The sequence below is a fragment of the Pristiophorus japonicus genome, chromosome 30, assembly GCF_044704955.1.
Source record: "Pristiophorus japonicus isolate sPriJap1 chromosome 30, sPriJap1.hap1, whole genome shotgun sequence".
NCBI lineage: Eukaryota > Metazoa > Chordata > Chondrichthyes > Pristiophoridae > Pristiophorus > Pristiophorus japonicus.
In genome coordinates this window covers 3514747-3534776 of record NC_092006.1, presented here as the reverse complement: position 1 = coordinate 3534776, position 20030 = coordinate 3514747, and positions in this window count along the sequence as shown.

Sequence of the window (20030 nt, the reverse complement as noted above, 5' to 3'; positions counted from 1 at the left end):
TCCGTCGGGAGCAAAGGGTGCTGGGAAATGTCCTGCTCCGGTGTAACGTCACACCCCTCCAGTCACGGCATTAAGAAATAGGAGCAGGGGTCGGCCATTCGGCCCCTCGAGCCTGTTCCGCCATTTAATCTGTTCGTGGCGGAGGTGTGAGGTCATGCACTTTGGCAGGAAAAAAAATCAAAAGAGCAAGTTATTATTTAAATGGAGAAAGATTGCAAAGTGCCGCAGTACAGCGGGACCTGGGGGTTACTTGTGCATGAAACACACAAGGATAGTCTGCAGGTACAGCAAGTGATCAGGAAGGGCCAATGGTATCTGGGCCTTTATTGCAAAGGGGATGGAGTATAAAAGCAGGGAAGTCTTGCTCCAGTTATACAGGGTATTGGTGAGGCCACACCTGGAATACTGCGTGCAGTTTTGGTTTCCATATTTACGAAAGGATATACTTGCTTTGGAGGCAGTTCAGAGAAGGTTCACTCGGGTTGATTCCGGGAGATGAGGGGGTTGACTTATGAGGAAAGGTTGAGGAGGTTCGGCCTCTACTCATTGGAATTCAGAAGAATGAGAGGTGATCTTATCGAAACGTATAAGATTATGAGGGGGCTCGACAAGGTGGATGCAGAGAGGATGTTTCCACTGATGGGGGAGACTAGAACTAGGGGGCATGGTCTTAGAATAAGGGGCCGCCCATTTAAAACTGAGATGAGGAGGAATTTCTTCTCTCTGAGGGTTGTAAATCTGTGGAATTCGCTGCCTCAGAGAGCTGTGGAAGCTGGGACATTGAATAAATTTAAGACAGAGATAGACAGTTTCTCAAACGATAAGGGAATAAGGGGAGCGGGCAGGGAAGTGGAGCTGAGTCCATGATCGGATCAGCCATGGTCGTATTGAATGGCGGAGCAGGCTCGAGGGGCCGAATGGCCGACTCCTGCTCCTATTTCTTATGTTCTTATTATCATTGAGCTGGTCCCCAGCCTGAACCAGGGGCCCTTGATATCTGACAGCGCTCCCTGGGGGAAGGAAGAGATGAGAAGCAATGACGGCAGAGCGGGGGGTGGGGTTCCTGCTCCCGACTGACTCCCTGCTGAACCGTTGGGAGAGCTGAATCATGCTGTTGTTGAATATGAGGCGCTCCGGCAGCTGGTGAAGCACGGGCTGGCCCAGAGGTGTAACATACGCCGGCGGTGAGAGTCAGCGCCTTCGGGAGGCGAGGGTGGGGGAAGGGGTCGATGCCCTGAAATCGAGCGCACATACTTAATCGCTTCTCCGTTACCGCTGCTGAACTTGTGGCAAGGTGCAGGAGGACCAGGGTCGAGATGGGGACCAGCACAGGCAGCAACCAAAGCTTCACAGATTGTCGGCCACCTCCCCGGCACTGTGACAGCAGCGGCGACACAGACCGCGGACATTAGTCGCCATCCGGCACTCCATACTCACCAATAAAACAATCCTGCACCAACACGTGCTCTGTGAAGTCTCTCTGCGTCTTCTGTGCTGTGTTTCCATTCCTCTCAGTGTTTTATGTGGCTCCTGTCGGAGGGGGCAGTACTGAGGGAGCGCCGCACTGTCGGAGGGGCAGTACTGAGGGAGCGCCGCACTGTCGGAGGGGCGGTGCTGAGGGAGCACCGCACTGTCGGAGGGGTGGTACTGAGGGAGCACCGCACTGTCGGAGGGGCGGTGCTGAGGGAGCGCCGCACTGTCGGAGGGGCGGTACTGAGGGAGCGCCGCACTGTCGGAGGGGCACTACTGAGGGAGCGCCGCACTGTCGGAGGGGCGGTGCTGAGGGAGCGCCGCACTGTCGGAGGGGCGGTGCTGAGAGAGCGCCGCACTGTCGGAGGGGCGGTACTGAGGGAGCTCCGCACTGTCGGAGGGGCAGTACTGAGGGAGCGCCGCACTGTCGGAGGGGCAGTACTGAGGGAGCGCCGCACTGTCGGAGGGGCAGTACTGAGGGAGTGCCGCACTGTCGGAGGGGCGGTACTGAGGGAGCTCCGCACTGTCGGAGGGGCAGTACTGAGGGAGCGCCGCAATGTCGGAGGGGGCAGTACTGAGGGAGCCCCGCACTGTCGGAGGGGCAGTACTGAGGGAGCTCCGCACTGTCGGAGGGGCAGTACTGAGGGAGCGCCGCAATGTAGGAGGGGGCAGTACTGAGGGAGCGCCGCACTGTCGGAGGGGCAGTACTGAGGGAGCGTCACACTGTCGGAGGGGCGGTACTGAGGGAGTGTCGCACTGTCGGAGGAGCAATACTGAGGGAGCGCCGCACTGTCGGAGGAGCAGTACTGGGGGAGCGCCGCACTGTCGGAGGGGCAGTACTGAGGGAGTGCCGCACTGTCGGAGGAGCACTACTGAGGGAGCGCCGCACTGTCGGAGGGGCAGTACTGAGGGAACGCCGCACTGTCGGAGGGGCAGTACTGAGGGAGCGCCGCACTGTCGGAGGGGCAGTACTGAGGGAGTGCCGCACTGTCGGAGGGGCGGTACTGAGAGAGTGCCGCACTGTTGGAGGGGCGGTACTGAGAGAGCGCTGCACTGTCGGAGGGGCAGTACTGAGGGAACGCCGCACTGTCGGAGGGGCAGTATAAGGTATTGGTAAGGCCGCACCTGGAGTACTGTGTGCAGTTTTGGTCACCTTACTTAAGGAAGGATATACTAGCTTTGGAGGGGGTACAGAGACGATTCACTAGGCTGATTCGATTAATGAGGGGGTTACCTTATGATGATAGATTGAGTAGACTGGGTTTTTACTCCTTGGAGTTCAGAAGGATGAGGGGTGATCTTATAGAAACATTTAAAATAATGAAAGGGATAGACAAGATAGAGGCAGAGAGGTTGTTTCCACTGGTCGGGGAGACTAGAACTAGGGGGCACAGCCTCAAAATACGGAGGAGCCAATTTAAAACCGAGTTGAGAAGGAATTTATTCTCCCAGAGGGTTGTGAATCTGTGGAATTCTCTACCCAAGGAAGCAGTTGAGGCTAGCTCATTGAATGTTTTCAAGTCAAAGATAGATAGATTTTTAAGCAATAAGGGAATTAAGGGTTACGGGGAGCGGGCGGGTAAGTGGAGCTGAGTCCACGGCCAGATCAGCCATGATCCTATTGAATGGCGGAGCAGGCTCGAGGGGCTAGATGGCCTACTCCTGTTCCTAATTCCTATGTTCCCATGTTCCTATGTAGTGCTGAGGGAGCGCCGCATTGTCGGAGGGGCATTACTGAGGGAGCCGCACTGTCGGAGGGGCATTACTGAGGGAGTGCCGCACTGTCGGAGGGGCAGTACTGAGGGAGTGCCGCACTGTCGGAGGGGCATTACTGAGGGAGCCGCACTGTCGGAGGGGCAGTACTGAGGGAGCGCCGCACTGTCGGAGGAGCAGTACTGGGGGAGCGCCGCACTATCGGAGGGGCGGTACTGAGGGAGCGCCGCACTGTTGGAGGGGCAGTACTGAGGGAGCGCCGCACTGTCGGAGGGGCAGTACTGAGGGAGCGCCGCACTGTCGGAGGGGCAGTACTGAGGGAGTGCCGCACTGTCGGAGGGGCGGTACTGAGGGAGCTCCGCACTGTCGGAGGGGCAGTACTGAGGGAGCGCCGCAATGTCGGAGGGGGCAGTACTGAGGGAGCCCCGCACTGTCGGAGGGGCAGTACTGAGGGAGCTCCGCACTGTCGGAGGGGCAGTACTGAGGGAGCGCCGCAATGTAGGAGGGGACAGTACTGAGGGAGCGCCGCACTGTCGGAGGGGCAGTACTGAGGGAGCGTCACACTGTCGGAGGGGCGGTACTGAGGGAGTGTCGCACTGTCGGAGGAGCACTACTGAGGGAGCGCCGCACTGTCGGAGGAGCAGTACTGGGGGAGCGCCGCACTGTCGGAGGGGCAGTACTGAGGGAGTGCCGCACTGTCGTAGGAGCACTACTGAGGGAGCGCCGCACTGTCGGAGGGGCAGTACTGAGGGAGCGCCGCACTGTCGGAGGGGCAGTACTGAGGGAGTGCCGCACTGTCGGAGGGGCAGTACTGAGGGAGTGCCGCACTGTCGGAGGGGCGGTACTGAGGGAGCGCCGCACTGTTGGAGGGGCGGTACTGAGAGAGCGCTGCACTGTCGGAGGGGCAGTACTGAGGGAGCGCCGCACTGTCGGAGGGGTAGTATAAGGTATTGGTAAGGCCGCACCTGGAGTACTGTGTGCAGTTTTGGTCATCTTACTTAAGGAAGGATATACTAGCTTTGGAAGGGGTACAGAGACGATTCACTAGGCTGATTCCGGAGATGAGGGGGTTACCTTATGATGATAGATTGAGTAGACTGGGTTTTTACTCCTTGGAGTTCAGAAGGATGAGGGGTGATCTTATAGAAACATTTAAAATAATGAAAGGGATAGACAGGATAGAGGCAGAGAGGTTGTTTCCACTGGTCGAGGAGACTAGAACTAGGGGGCACAGCCTCAAAATACGGAGGAGCCAATTTAAAACCGAGTTGAGAAGGAATTTATTCTCCCAGAGGGTTGTAAATCTGTGGAATTCTCTACCCAAGGAAGCAGTTGAGGCTAGCTCATTGAATGTTTTCAAGTCAAAGATAGATAGATTTTTAAGCAATAAGGGAATTAAGGGTTACGGGGAGCGGGCGGGTAAGTGGAGCTGAGTCCACGGCCAGATCAGCCATGATCCTATTGAATGGCGGAGCAGGCTCGAGGGGCTAGATGGCCTACTCCTGTTCCTAATTCCTATGTTCCCATGTTCCTATGTAGTGCTGAGGGAGCGCCGCATTGTCGGAGGGGCATTACTGAGGGAGTGCCGCACTGTCGGAGGGGCATTACTGAGGGAGCCGCACTGTCGGAGGGGCATTACTGAGGGAGTGCTGCACTGTCGGAGGGGCATTACTGAGGGAGCCGCACTGTCGGAGGGGCATTACTGAGGGAGCGCCGCACTGTCGGAGGGGCAGTACTGAGGGAGCGGAGAGAGCGCCGCACTGTCGGAGGGGCAGTACTGAGGGAGCGCCGCACTGTCGGAGGGGCAGTACTGAGGAAGTGCAGCACTGTCGGAGGGGCAGTACTGAGGGAGTGCAGCACTGTCGGAGGGGCAGTACTGAGGAAGTGCAGCACTGTCGGAGGGGCAATACTGAGGGAGTGCAGCACTGTCGGAGGGGCAGTACTGAGGGAGCGCCGCACTGTCGGAGGGGCAGTACTGAGGGAGCGCCGCACTGTCGGAGGGGCGGTACTGAGGGAGTGCAGCACTGTCGGAGGGGCGGTACTGAGAGAGCGCCGCACTGTCGGAGGGGCAGTACTGAGGGAATGCCGCACTGTCGGAGGGGCAGTACTGAGGGAGCGCCGCACTGTCGGAGGGGCAGTACTGAGGGAGCGCCGCTCTGTCGGAGGGGCAGTACTGAGGGAGCGCCGCACTGTCGGAGGGGCAGTACTGAGGGAGAGCCGCACTGTCGGAGGGGCGGTACTGAGGGAGTGCAGCACTGTCGGAGGGGCAGTACTGAGAGAGTGCCGCACTGTCGGAGGTGCCGTCTTTCAGATGGGACGTTAAACCGAGGCCCCGTTTACACTCTCGGGTGGATGTAAAAGATCCCACGGACACTATTTCGGAGAAGACCAAGGAGCGAGTTATCCCCCGGTGCCCTGTGGCCAATATTTTAACCAACAACACGAGAACAGACGATCTGGGTCATTATCACATTGCTGTGTGTGGGAGCTTGCTGTGTGCAAATTGGCTTCAGCGTTTCCCACATTACAACAGTGACCACACTCCAAAAGTGCGTCATTGTCTGTAAAGCACTTTGGGACGTTCTGAGGTCATGAAAGGTGCTATATAAATGCAAGTCTTTTCCTATCTGTTTGCCATTTCCTCAATTAATAGCAACAGCCGGGCACGGTACTCGATGGGGAGATGGTGGAGCTCAGTTCTACCTCCTCCAGTGTAGAGGGAGCTTTACTCTGTATCTAACCCCGTGCTGTACCTGTACTGGGAGTGTTTGATGGGACAGTGTAGAGGGAGTTTTACTCTGTATCTAACCCCATGCTGTACCTGCCCTGGGAGTGTTTGATGGGACAGTGTAGAGGGAGCTTTACTCTGTATCTAACCCCCTGTACCTGTACTGGGAGTGTTTGATGGGACAGTGTAGAGGGAGCTTTACTCTGTATCTAACCCCCTGCTGTACCTGCCCTGGGAGTGTTTGATGGGACAGTGTAGAGGGAGCTTTACTCTGTATCTAACCCCCTGTACCTGCCCTGGGAGTGTTTGATGGGACATTGTAGAGGGAGCTTTACTCTGTATCTAACCCCCTGTACCTGTCCTGGGAGTGTTTGATGGGACATTGTAGAGGGAGCTTTACTCTGTATCTAACACTGCGCTGTACCTGCCCTGGGAATGTTTAATCAGCTCGATGAGCAGTGACTGTTGTTTCTGCTGCCCTTTACCATGTATCTCCAGCAGAGGGCAGCTAAAGCACATGAAGCATGTTCCTGCGGCGGGAGTTGAGGTGTGAACCCACACTGTTGACCTCTGCATATCCTCAGTGAGACAAGAGTGAGACCAAAGAACTAACAGAGAGGCTGAATAACTGTAAGAAGCAGTAAAGCAAAGTCTGGGGGAGGATTTGAAGGAGCACATCACCTTTCAGCAGTGAACATAATGATATGTAGGTACAGAAGGGGCCATTTAGCCCCTTGAGCCTGTTACACAGGAACAGGAGGAGGCCATTCAGCCCCTCGAGCCCATTACATTGGCACAGAAGATCGTGGGTTCGAGTACCCAATCCAGAGACAAGCACAAAAATCTAGGCTGAATCTCCCCGTGCTGTACTGAGGGAGCACCGCACTGTCGGAGGGGCTGTACTGAGGGAGCACCGCACTGTCGGAGGGGCGGTGCTGAGGGAGCACCGCACTGTCGGAGGGGCGGTACTGAGGGAGCACCGCACTGTCGGAGGGGCGGTACTGAGGGAGCGCCGCACTGTCGGAGGGGCGGTACTGAGGGAGCGTCGCACTGTCGGAGGGGCGGTACCGAGGGAGCGCCGCACTGTCGGAGGGGCAGTACTGAGGGAGCGCCGCACTGTCGGAGGGGCAGTACTGAGGGAGCGCCGCACTGTCGGAGGTGCAGTACTGAGGGAGCGCCGCACTGTCGGAGGGGCAGTACTGAGGGAGCGCCGCACTGTCGGAGGTGCAGTACTGAGGGAGCCCCGCACTGTCGGAGGGGCGGTACTGAGGGAGCGCCGCACTGTCAGAGGGGCGGTACTGAGGGAGCGCCGCACTGTCGGAGGGGCGGTACTGAGGGAGCGCCGCACCGTCGGAGGGGCAGTACTGAGGGAGCGCCGCACTGTCGGAGGGGCGGTACTGAGGGAGCGCCGCACTGTCGGAGGGGCAGTACTGAGGGAGCGCCGCACTGTCGGAGGGGCGGTACTGAGGGAGCGCCGCACTGTCAGAGGGGCGGTACTGAGGGAGCGCCGCACTGTCGGAGGGGCGGTACTGAGGGAGCGCCGCACTGTCGGAGGGGCGGTACTGAGGGAGCGCCGCACTGTCGGAGGGGCAGATGTTCAGATGAGACGTTAAACCGAGGCCCCGTCTGCCCTCTCGGATGGATGTAAAAGATCCCGGGGCCACTATTGGAAGAAGAGCAGGGGGAGTTCTCCCCAGTGTCCTGGGGCCAATATTTATCCCTCAACCAACATCACTAAAACAGATGATCCGGGTCATTATCACATCGCCGTGTGTGGGATCTTGCTGTGCGCAAATTGGCTGCCGAGTTTCCCACATTACAACAGCGACCACACTCCAAAAGTACTTCATTGGCTGCGAAGCGCGTTGGGATGTCCTGAGGTGGTGAAAGGTGCTATAGAAATGCAAGTCTCTCCCACTGGTGCACAGGAGAGCCACCAGCGGGCTAAACAGTCAGCGCGCCATGCATCCCGAGCCCCCCACAGCTCAGGTGCCCTCTCTCGGCTGAGCAGAATTACCGAGTCCGAGCTTGACGCCTGGAAGGTTTCCAGCCGGACTCCCATTGTCAGTCGTCCCGGGTGTGCGGCTGGTTAGACCGTGGGCCGAAGCAACAGCAGGGCACAGGCACGGCAGAGAAGCGGGAAGGTCGGGGCGGAGGTGTGGTGAATGATTGAGGCAGAGCGGTGAGAGATCGTGGCAGAGGTGCGGCAAATGAGGGTACGGGGCCCAGGAGAGGCGAGGGCCCAGGGGCAGCACGGGCCCAGCCCACACTGTGTGCGATATGTGGGCGCACTGGGTCCGTGCAGCAGAGCTGGTCTCCAGTCGTCCTGGTTAACCCTTGCCCCTGGACCGAGACCTCGCTCTGTCAAGCCCCGTGTGGTGGCTGGTGTGCAACGGTCACCCCACGTTAAATAAATCCACCCACAGGCATCTTCCAGCCGCTCGATTGGAGGAGTTCAGGACTGGAACATCGGGTCCTTCATTGAAACATCCATGAACTCCACCCTTTTGGTGTGGAAGCAAGTCATCCTCGTTTGAGGGACCGCCGAGAATAATGATGATTGGGAGCTCACTCTCCCGGCTGTGGGAGCTTGGTGCTCGGACCATGCTGGTGTGTGCTTGCGACAAGGAGATTTACCAGGATGTTGCACTAGAGAGGGTACAGAGGAGATTCACCAGGATATTGCACTGGAGAGGGTACAGAGGAGATTTACCAGGATGTTGCACTGGAGAGGGTACAGAGGAGATTTACCAGGGTGTTGCACTGGAGAGGGTGCAGAGGAGATTTACCAGGATGTTACACTAGAGAGGGTACAGAGGAGATTTACCAGGATGTTGCACTAGAGAGGGGACAGAGGAGATTTACCAGGATGTTGCACTAGAGAGGGTACAGAGGAGATTAACCAGGATGTTGCACTGGAGAGGGTACAGAGGAGATTTACCAGGATGTTGCACTGGAGAGGGTACAGAGGAGATTTACCAGGATGTTGCACTGGAGAGGGTACAGAGGAGATTTACCCGGATGTTGCACTGGAGAGGGTACAGAGCAGATTTACCAGGATGTTGCACTGGAGAGGGTACAGATAGATTTACCAGGATGTTGCACTAGAGAGGGTACAGAGGAGATTTACCAGATGTTGCACTGGAGTGGGTACAGAGGAGATTTACCAGGATTTACCAGGATTTTGCACTAGAGAGGATACAGAGGAGATTAACCAGGATGTTGCACTAGAGAGGGTATAGAGGAGATTTACCAGGATGTTGCACTGGAGAGGGTACAGAGGAGATTTACCAGGATGTTGCACTGGAGAGGGTACAGAGGAGATTTACCAGGATGTTGCACTAGAGAGAGTACAGAGGAGATTTACCAGGATGTTGCACTAGAGAGGGTACAGAGGAGATTTACCAGGATGTTGCACTAGAGAGGGTACAGAGGAGATTTACCAGGATGTTGCACTAGAGAGGGTACAGAGGAGATTTACCAGGATGTTGCACTGGAGAGGGTACAGAGGAGATTTACCAGGATGTTGCACTGGAGAGGGTACAGAGGAGATTTACCAGGATGTTGCACTAGAGAGGGTACAGAGGAGATTTACCAGGATGTTGCACTGGAGAGGGTACAGAGGAGATTTACCAGGATGTTGCACTGGAGAGGGTACAGAGGAGATTTACCAAGATGTTGCACTGGAGAGGGTGCAGAGGAGATTTACCAGGATGTTACACTAGAGAGGGTACAGAGGAGATTTACCAGGATGTTGCACTAGAGAGGGTACAGAGGAGATTTACCAGGATGTTGCACTAGAGAGGGTACAGAGGAGATTAACCAGGATGTTGCACTGGAGAGGGTACAGAGGAGATTTACCAGGATGTTGCACTGGAGAGGGTACAGAGGAGATTTACCAGGATGTTGCACTAGAGAGGGTACAGAGGAGATTTACCCGGATGTTGCACTGGAGAGGGTACAGAGGAGATTTACCAGGATGTTGCACTGGAGAGGGTACAGATAGATTTACCAGGATGTTGCACTAGAGAGGGTACAGAGGAGATTTACCAGATGTTGCACTGGAGTGGGTATAGAGGAGATTTACCAGGATGTTGCACTGGAGAGGGTACAGAGGAGATTTACCAGGATGTTGCACTGGAGAGGGTACAGAGGAGATTTACCAGGATGTTGCACTAGAGAGGGTACAGAGGAGATTTACCAGGTTGTGGCACTAGAGAGGGGACAGAGGAGATTTACCAGGATGTTGCACTAGAGAGGGTACAGAGGAGATTTACCAGGATGTTGCACTGGAGAGGGTACAGAGGAGATTTACCAGGATGTTGCACTGGAGAGGGTACAGAGGAGATTTACCAGGATGTTGCACTAGAGAGGGTACAGAGGAGATTTACCAGGATGTTGCACTAGAGAGGGTACAGAGGAGATTTACCAGGATGTTGCACTGGAGAGGGTACAGAGGAGATTTACCAGGATGTTGCACTGGAGAGGGTACAGAGGAGATTTACCAGGATGTTGCACTAGAGAGGGTACAGAGGAGATTTACCAGGATGTTGCACTAGAGAGGGTACAGAGGAGATTTACCAGGATGTTGCACTAGAGAGGGTACAGAGGAGATTTACCAGGATGTTGCACTGGAGAGGGTAGAGAGGAGATTTACCAGGATGCCAGGACTGGAGAATTTTAGCGATGAGGAAAGATTGGATAGGCTGGGGTTGTTTTCTTTGGAACAGAGGAGGCTGAGGGGAGACCTGATTGAGGTGTATAAAATGATGAGGGGCCTGGATAGAGTGGATAGGACGGACCTGTTTCCCTTGGCAGAGGGGTCAACAACCAGGGGGCAGAGATTGAAAGTAATTGGGGGGAGGTTTAGAGGGGATTTGAGGGGAAATGTCTTCACCCAGAGGGTGGTGAGGGTCTGGGGAGAAACTCACTGCCTGAAAGGGTGGTAGAGGCAGAAACCCTCACCACATTTGGATGTGCACCTGAAGTGCCGTAACCCACAGGGCTACGGACCGAGAGCGGGAAAGTGGGATTGGGCCGGGTGGCTCTTGGTCGGCCGGCGCGGACACGATGGGCCGAAATGGCCTCCTCCCGTGCTGTAACTTTCTCTGATTCTATCTGCGTGACCACCACATCTGTAAACACTCGAGTGCAAAAGACATTACATAGCACATAAAAAATCCACTTCTGACGGCAACGGCGAGTTTGCCAACCCTGTAAGATTTTAATCGGGGATGTTGGCTCTGGTTAAACCGCTACATGACAATTTTGTTTTTGTGCTGATTGCTTCGCTTATTCCAAATCAGTATTGAACAAAATTATCCCTGATTCAAACACTCCCAGGGCAGGTACACGGGGTTAGATGCAGAGTAAAGCTCCCTCTGCACTGTCCCATCAAACACTCTCAGGGCAGGTACAGGGGGTTAGATACAGAGTAAAGCTCCCTCTGCACTGTCCCATCAAACACTCTCAGGGCAGGTACAGGGGGTTAGATACAGAGTAAAGCTCCCTCTACACTGTCCCATCAAACACTCCCAGGGCAGGTACAGCACGGGGTTAGATGCAGAGTAAAGCTCCCTCTGCACTGTCCCATCAAACACTCTCAGGGCAGGTACAGGGGGTTAGATACAGAGTAAAGCTCCCTCTGCACTGTCCCATCAAACACTCTCAGGGCAGGTACAGGGGGTTAGATACAGAGTAAAGCTCCCTCTACACTGTCCCATCAAACACTCCCAGGGCAGGTACAGCACGGGGTTAGATGCAGAGTAAAGCTCCCTCTACACTGTCCAATCAAAGATTCCCAGGACAGGTACAGGGGGTTAGATACAGAGTAAAGCTCCCTCTACACTGTCCCATCAAACACTCCCAGGGCAGGTACAGGGGGTTAGATACAGAGTAAAGCTCCCTCTACACTGTCCCATCAAACACTCCCAGGGCAGGTACAGCACAGTTTAGATACAGAGTAAAGCTCCCTCTACACTGTCCCATCAAACACTCCCAGGGCAGGTACAGGGGGTTAGATACAGAGTAAAGCTCCCTCTGCACTGTCCCATCAAACACTCCCAGGGCAGGTACAGCACGGGGTTAGATACAGAGTAAAGCTCCCTCTACACTGTCCCATCAAACACTCCCAGGGCAGGTACAGCACGGGGTTAGATACAGAGTAAAGCTCTCTCTACACTGTCCCATCAAACACTCCCAGGGCAGGTACAGCACGGGGTTAGATACAGAGTAAAGCTCCCTCTACACTGTCCCATCAAACACTCCCAGGGCAGGTACAGCACGGGATTAGATACAGAGTAAAGCTCCCTCTACACTGTCCCATCAAACACTCCCAGGGCAGGTACAGCATGGGGTTAGATACAGAGTAAAGCTCCCTCTACACTGTCTATTGCGTTCCTAACACAGATGAGACTGCACACAGGGAGGTTAAAGTAACAGTGACCTCAGTCTTTAATAAGACATTCCAGAGTGAGGAATAGGTCTTAGGGGCCGGCTTATATACAGTGCTCCCAAGGGATGCTGGGATCCCTTGGGACTTCAGGGGATGAGCTCCCTGGTGGCAGAACATGGGAGTGCATGCTTTACAGATACACAACATCACTCCCCCCCCCAAAGTCAAAGTGAAAACTATTTACAAGATGAGGCAGTCGGGAGCCTTTCTTTCCCTGGTGGACTGCCTCGGTACAAATGTCTGTTCTGGTGTGTTGGCTGTGCCCTCGCTGGGCTGGCGTGTTGTTGGCCCTGCAGGGCTGGGTGAGCCTGGCCTTGCTGAGCTGTTGGGCGTGATGGGTTCGATTTCCTGGTCCGGCGTGGTGTCGTTGATGCTTTGGGTGTGTGTTGTGGGCTCGAAAAAGGTGGTGTCTGCTGTGGGTTGTTCAGGGCAGCCTGTGAACCGCAGCCTCGTTTGGTCCAGGTGCTTTCTGCAAATTTGTCCATTGTCTAGTTTGACTACAAACACCCTACTCCCTTCTTTAACTATCACCGTGCCCGCGATCCACTTGGGACCATGTCCATAGTTTAGCACATACACAGGGTAATTCAGATCAATTTCCCGTGACACAGTGGCGCGACCATCGTTTACATTTTGTTGCTGCCGCCTGCTCTCTACCTGATCATGCAGGTTGGGGTGAACCAGCGAGAGTCTGGTTTTAAGTGTCCTTTTCATGAGTAGCTCAGCCGGGGGCACCCCTGTGAGCGAGTGGGGTCTCGTGCGGTAGCTGAGCAGTACTCAGGACAGACGGGTTTGGAGTGAGCCTTCTGTGACTCGTTTAAGGCTCTGTTTGATGGTTTGTACTGCCCGCTCTGCCTGCCCATTGGAGGCTGGTTTAAACGGGGCCGAGGTGACATGTTTGATCCCATTGCGGGTCATGAATTCTTTAAATTCAGCACTGGTGAAACATGGCCCGTTGTCACTGACCAGTATGTCAGGCAGGCCGTGGGTGGCAAACATGGCCCTCAGGCTTTCAATGGTGGCGGTGGCGGTGCTTCCCGACATTATTTCACATTCAATCCATTTTGAAAAAGCACCCACCACCACCAGGAACATTTTACCGAGAAACGGGCCCGCATAGTCGACATGGATCCTCGACCATGGTCTGGAGGGCCAGGACCACAAACTTAGTGGTGCCTCTCTGGGCGCGTTGCTCAACTGAGCACATACGCTGCATTGCCGTACACAGGACTCGAAGTCAGAGTCGATCCCGGGCCACCACACGTGGGATCTGGCTATCGCTTTCATCATTACTATACCCGGGTGTGTGCTGTGGAGATCCGAGATGAATGTCTCCCTGCCCTTTTTTGGTAGCACTACGCGGTTACCCCACAACAGGCAGTCTGCCTGAATGGACAGCTCGTCCTTTCGCTGCTGGAACGGTTTGATTGGCTCTTGCATTTCAACGGGGATGCTGGCCCAGCTCCCATGCAGTACGCAGTTTTTTACGAGGGACAGCAGAGGATCTTGGCTGGTCCAAGTCCTAATCTGGCGTGCCGTGACAGGTGATTTATCATTTTCAAACGCTTCCATGACCATCAACAAGTCCGCGGGCTGCGCCATTTCCACCCCCATGGTGGGCAATGGTAGTCGACTGAGAGCATCCGCACAGTTCTTGGTGCCTGGCCTGTGGCGGATGGTATAGTTATATGCTGATAGCGCGAGTGGTCACCTTTGTATGCGGGCTGAGGCATTAGTATTTATCCCCTTGTTTTCAGCGAACAGGGATGTGAGGGGCTTGTGATCGGTTTCCAGCTCAAATTTGAGGCCAAACAGGAAGTTTACCCCGAACACACATGCTAATGCCTCTTTCTGAATCATGCTGTAGGCCCTCTCGGCCTTAGACAAGCTCCTGGAAGCATAGGCGACAAGTTGCAACTTCCCCGCAACGTTAGCTTGTTGTAATACACACCCGACTCCGTACGACGACGTGTCACATGCTAGCACAAGTCTTTTACACGGGTTATACAATACAAGCAGCTTGTTGGAGCATAAAATGTTCCTGGCTTTCTCAAAAGCAATTACTTGTTTTTTTCCCCATACCCAGTTCTCACCTTTACGCAATAACACATGTAGGGGCTCTAAAAGGGTGCTTAACCCCGGTAGGAAGTTACCAATATAGTTGCGGAGTCCCAGGAACGACCGCAGCTCTGTGATGTTCTGTGGCCTGGGCGCGTTCCTGATAGCCTCTGTCTTGGCGTCTGTGGGCCGAATGCCGTCCGCCGTGATCTTTCTCCCCAAAAACTCCACTTCTGTTGTCATGAAGACACATTTCGAGCTCTTCAGCCGCAGCCCTACGCGATCCAGTCGCTGGAGGACCTCCTCCAGGTTTTGTAGGTGCTCGCCGGTGTCCCGACCCGTGACCAATATGTCATCCTGAAAAACCACAGTGTGTGGTACCGACTTGAGTCGGCTCTCCATGTTTCTCTGGAAGATCACTGCAGCCGACCGAATTCCAAACGGGCAACTGTTGTAGATGAACAGTCCCTTGTGCGTGTTGATGCAGGTGAGGCCCTTCGAAGACTCCTCCAGCTCCTGCGTCATGTAGGCCAAAGTCAGGTCGAGCTTGGTGAACGTCTTGCCTCCTGCCAGCATCGCAAATAGGTCGTCTGCCTTAGGTAGCGGGTATTGGTCCTGTAGCGAGAAACGATTAATAGTTCCTTTATAATCGCCGCAAATCCTGACCGTGCCATCACTTTTGAGTACTGGAACAATCGGGCTGGCCCACTCGCTGAATTCCACTGGGGAGATGATGCCCTCGTGTTGCAGCCTGTCCAGCTCAATTTACACTCTCTCCCTCATCATGTGAGGTACTGCTCGCGCCTTGTGGTGAATGGGTCATGCCCCTGGGACCAAGTGGATCCGTACCTTTGCCCCGGAAAAGTTTCCAATGCCTGGCTCAAAAAGGGAAGGAAATTTGTTAAGAACCTGGGTACATGAGGCCTCATCGACATGTGATAGCGCTCGGATGTCATCCCAGTTCCAGCGGATTTTGCCCAGCCAGCTCCTTCCAAGCAGTGTGGGGTCATTGCCCGGGACAATCCAGAGTGGCAGTTCTTGCACCGTGCCCTCGTAGGTGACCTTGACCATGGTGCTGCCCAGGACAGTGATAAGCTCTTTGGTGTACATTCTCAGTTTCGTGTGGATGGGGCTTAGGGCTGGTCTGAATGCCTTGATGCACCACTGTCACTCAAACATCTTTTTACTCATGATGGATTGGCTAGCGCCAGTGTCCAGTTCCATGGCTACGGGTAAGCCATTCAATTTTACGTTTAGCATTATAGGTGGACATTTCGTCGAAAATGTGTGCACCCCGTGTACTTCAGCATCTGCCTCCTCTCTCTGAGGCTCAAAATTGCTTTGACCCACCATGGACCGATCTTCCTCTGCTATGTGGTGGTTAGCAGGTTTTGCAGAGCTTGCAGCTCATCTGCAAGCTCGTTGGAGGTGCCCCATTGTTTCACAGCTCTTGCAAACATACCCTTTGAAGCGGCATGAATAGGCTGAATGGAAGCCTCCACAATGCCAACAAGGTGTGAATTGCCTTGCATTCATCCTTTGTTGGGGACTCTGAGTCATCTGGGTCACCTGAGGCTGCTGGCAGTTGCAGATTCATGGTTTCTGCCCTGTACATTTCTGCTCGCAAACACAGTTCCAGTTAATTTATGTACATTGCTAGCACTTGTGTGCTGAGAGATTTGTTTGGTGTTATCACTGGTGGACATAAACCCCTGTGCTATCGCAATGGCCTTACTGAGGGTCGGTGTCTCTACAGTCAAAAGTTTTTGTAGCATGGTCTCGTGGCCAGTGCCCAGTACAAAAAAGTCTCTGAGCATCTGCTCCAGGTAGCCATCAAACTCACATTGTCCTGCAAGTCGCCTTAGCTCGGCGACGTAGCTCACCACTTCCTGATCTTCAGATCGCTGGCACGTGTAGAACCGATACCTCGCCATCAGCACGCTCTCCCTCGGGTTAAGATGTTCCGAACCAGTGTACACAGTTCCTCATACGACTTATCTGTGGGTTTCACCGGAGCCAGAAGATTCTTCATGAGGCTGTAGTTCGGTGCCCCGCAGACTGTGAGGAGGACCGCTCTCCTTTTTGCAGCGCTTCCTTCTCCGTCCAGCTCGTTGGCTACAAAGTACTGGTCTAGCCGTTCGACATAGGCTTCCTAGTCCTCACCCTCCGAGAACTTCTCCAGGATGCCCACAGTTTGTTGCATTTTTGCGTTGGATTCGTATACTCGTCGCGAGTTATTGTGTTCCCAACACAGATGAGGCTGCACATAGGGAGGTTAAAGTAACAGTGACCTCAGTCTTTAATAAGACACTCCAGAGTGAGGAACAGGCCTTAGGGGACGGCTTATATACAGTGCTCCCAAGGGATGCTGGGATCCCTTGGGACTTCAGTGGATGAGCTCCCTGGTGGCGGAACATGGGAGTGCATGCTTTACAGATACACAACACTGTCCCATCAAACATTCCCAGGGCAGGTACAGCAATAGACACACACAAACACAGAAATAAACACAGACACAGTTAGACACATGCTCACACAGAGACAACTCCGGAAACACACAGATGTATAAACATACTCAGATCCGTCCAGTGTCAGCTGTGGTTCAGTGCGCAGCACTCTCATCTCTGAGTCAGAAGGTTGTGGGTTTGAGTCCCACTCCAGGGACCTGAGCACATAAATCTAAGCTGACACTCCAGTGCAGTGCTGAGGGAGTGCCGCACTGTCGGAGGGGCAGTGCTGAGGGAGTGCCGCACTGTCGGAGGGGCAGTGCTGAGGGAGTGCCGCACTGTCGGAGGGGCAGTGCTGAGGGAGTGCCGCACTGTCGGAGGGGCGGTACTAAGGGAGTGCCGCACTGTCGGAGGGGCGGTACTGAGGGAGCGCTGCACTGTCGGAGGGGCGGTACTGAGGGAGCGCTGCACTGTCGGAGGGGTGGTACTGAGGGAGCGCTGCACTGTCGGAGGGGGGGTACTGAGGGAGCGCTGCACGGTCGGAGGGGCCGATTTTCAGATGAGACGTTAAACCGAGGCCTCTTCTGCCCTCTCAGGTGGAGGTAAAATATCCCATGGCACTATTTTGAAAAAGAGCAGGGGGAGTTCTCCCCGGTTTCTTGGGGCCAATATTTATCCCTCAACCAACATCACTGAAACAGATGATCTGGGTCAATATCACATTGCTGTGTGTGGGAGCTTGCTGTGCGTAAATTGGCTGCTGCGTTTCCTACATTACAACAGTGACCACACTTCAAAAAGTACTTCATTGGCTGTAAAGCGCTTTGGGATGTCCGGTGGTCAGGTAAGGCGCTGTATAAATGCAAGTCTTTCGTCATATGCACAGATGCATATACACAGACAGAAAGATACACAGACAAACAGTTACACAGATACACAGACAGACAGATGCACAGACAGACAGATGCACAGACAGACAGATGCACAGATACACATACACAGACAGAAAGATGCACAGACAGACAGATACACAGACAGACAGATGCACAGACAGACAGATACACAGACAGACAGATGCACAGACAGACAGATACACAGACAGACAGATGCACAGATACACATACACAGACAGAAAGATGCACAGACAGACAGATACACAGACAGACAGATGCACAGACAGACAGATACACAGATACACATACACAGACAGACAGATGCACAGACAGACAGATACACAGACAGACAGATGCACAGACAGACAGATACACAGACAGACAGATGCACAGATACACATACACAGACAGACAGATGCACAGACAGACAGATACACAGACAGACAGATGCACAGACAGACAGATGCACAGATACACATACACAGACAGAAAGATGCACAGACAGACAGATACACAGACAGACAGATGCACAGACAGACAGATACACAGACAGACAGATGCACAGACAGACAGAAAGATGCACAGACAGACAGATACACAGGCAGACCGATACACAGACAGACAGATGCACAGACAGACAGATGCACAGACAGACAGATGCACAGACAGACAGATACACATACACAGACAGACAGATGCACAGACAGACAGATGCACAGACAGACAGATACACATACACAGACAGAAAGATGCACAGACAGACAGATACACAGGCAGACCGATACATGTACACAGACAGAAAGATGCGCAGATAGACAGATACATTGACAGACAGATACAGACAAGACAGATGCATGGATACACTGACAGACACATACACAGACAGACAGATGCACAGACAGACAGATGCACAGACAGACAGATACACATACACAGACAGACAGATGCACAGACAGACAGATGCACAGACAGACAGATACACATACACAGACAGAAAGATGCACAGACAGACAGATACACAGGCAGACCGATACATGTACACAGACAGAAAGATGCGCAGATAGACAGATACATTGACAGACAGATACAGACAAGACAGATGCATGGATACACTGACAGACACATACACAGACAGACCGATACACAGACAGATACACAGGCAGACCGATACACATACACAGACAGGCACATACACAGACAGACACATACACAGACAGACACATATACAGACAGACAGATGCATGGATACACTGACAGACACATACACAGACAGACAGATGCACAGACGGACACATACACAGATAGACAGAGACACAGACAGATACACAGGCAGAAAGATACACATACACAGACAGACACATACACTGTCAGACACATACACAGACAGACAGATACACAGGCATGCAGATGTGCACAGTCTGGCACACAATGACTGATGTGCACACACACACACACAGACACAGCAGGGATTTTCTGACACGCACTGGAATGAATGCTCCTCGCCATGTTTGCGCGGATCCTGTGAAAACTGTCCCAATAAGGTGATAATTGGGAGAGACGTAAGCAGGCTGTTTGTGAATCTCACTCCTTCTGACAGGAGGTGACTCACAGAGGTGGTGATGGGGCTTATCTTAAGGAGCGGGTATCACTGGCACTTGTTCTACAAACCAGTCTGTTTCTCAGGAGTGTCCCCAGTGTTAAAACTGTTCCCTTTATTGCTGTCTTTCTGATATTTGTTTCTGTTCTCCCACCCACCGAAGTGCTGACTCTCGTCGGAGTAACATTGTATAGAGTCTACAGCTGAGGAAAAGGCCATTGGCCTGACTGGCTCAGTGCGCACCACCCTCTCTCTCTCTCGCTTCAGAGTCAGAAGTTTCATGGGTTCGAGTTCCACTCCAGAGACTTGAGCACAAAAATCCAGGCCAACACTCACAGTGCAGTACTGAGGGAGTGCCGCACAGTCGGAGGGGCAGTACTGAGGGAGCGCCGCACTGTCGGAGGGGCAGTACTGAGGGAGCGCCGCACTGTCGGAGGGGCAGTACTGAGGGAGCGCCGCACTGTCGGAGGGGCAGTACTGAGGGAGCGCCGCACTGTCGGAGGGGCAGTACTGAGGGAGCGCCGCACTGTCGGAGGGGCAGTATGAGGGAGGCCGCACTGTCGGAGGGGCGGTACTGAGGGAGTGCCGCACTGTCAGAGGGGCGGTACTGAGGGAGCGCCGCACTGTCGGAGGGGCAGTACTGAGGGAGCGCCGCACTGTCGGAGGGGCA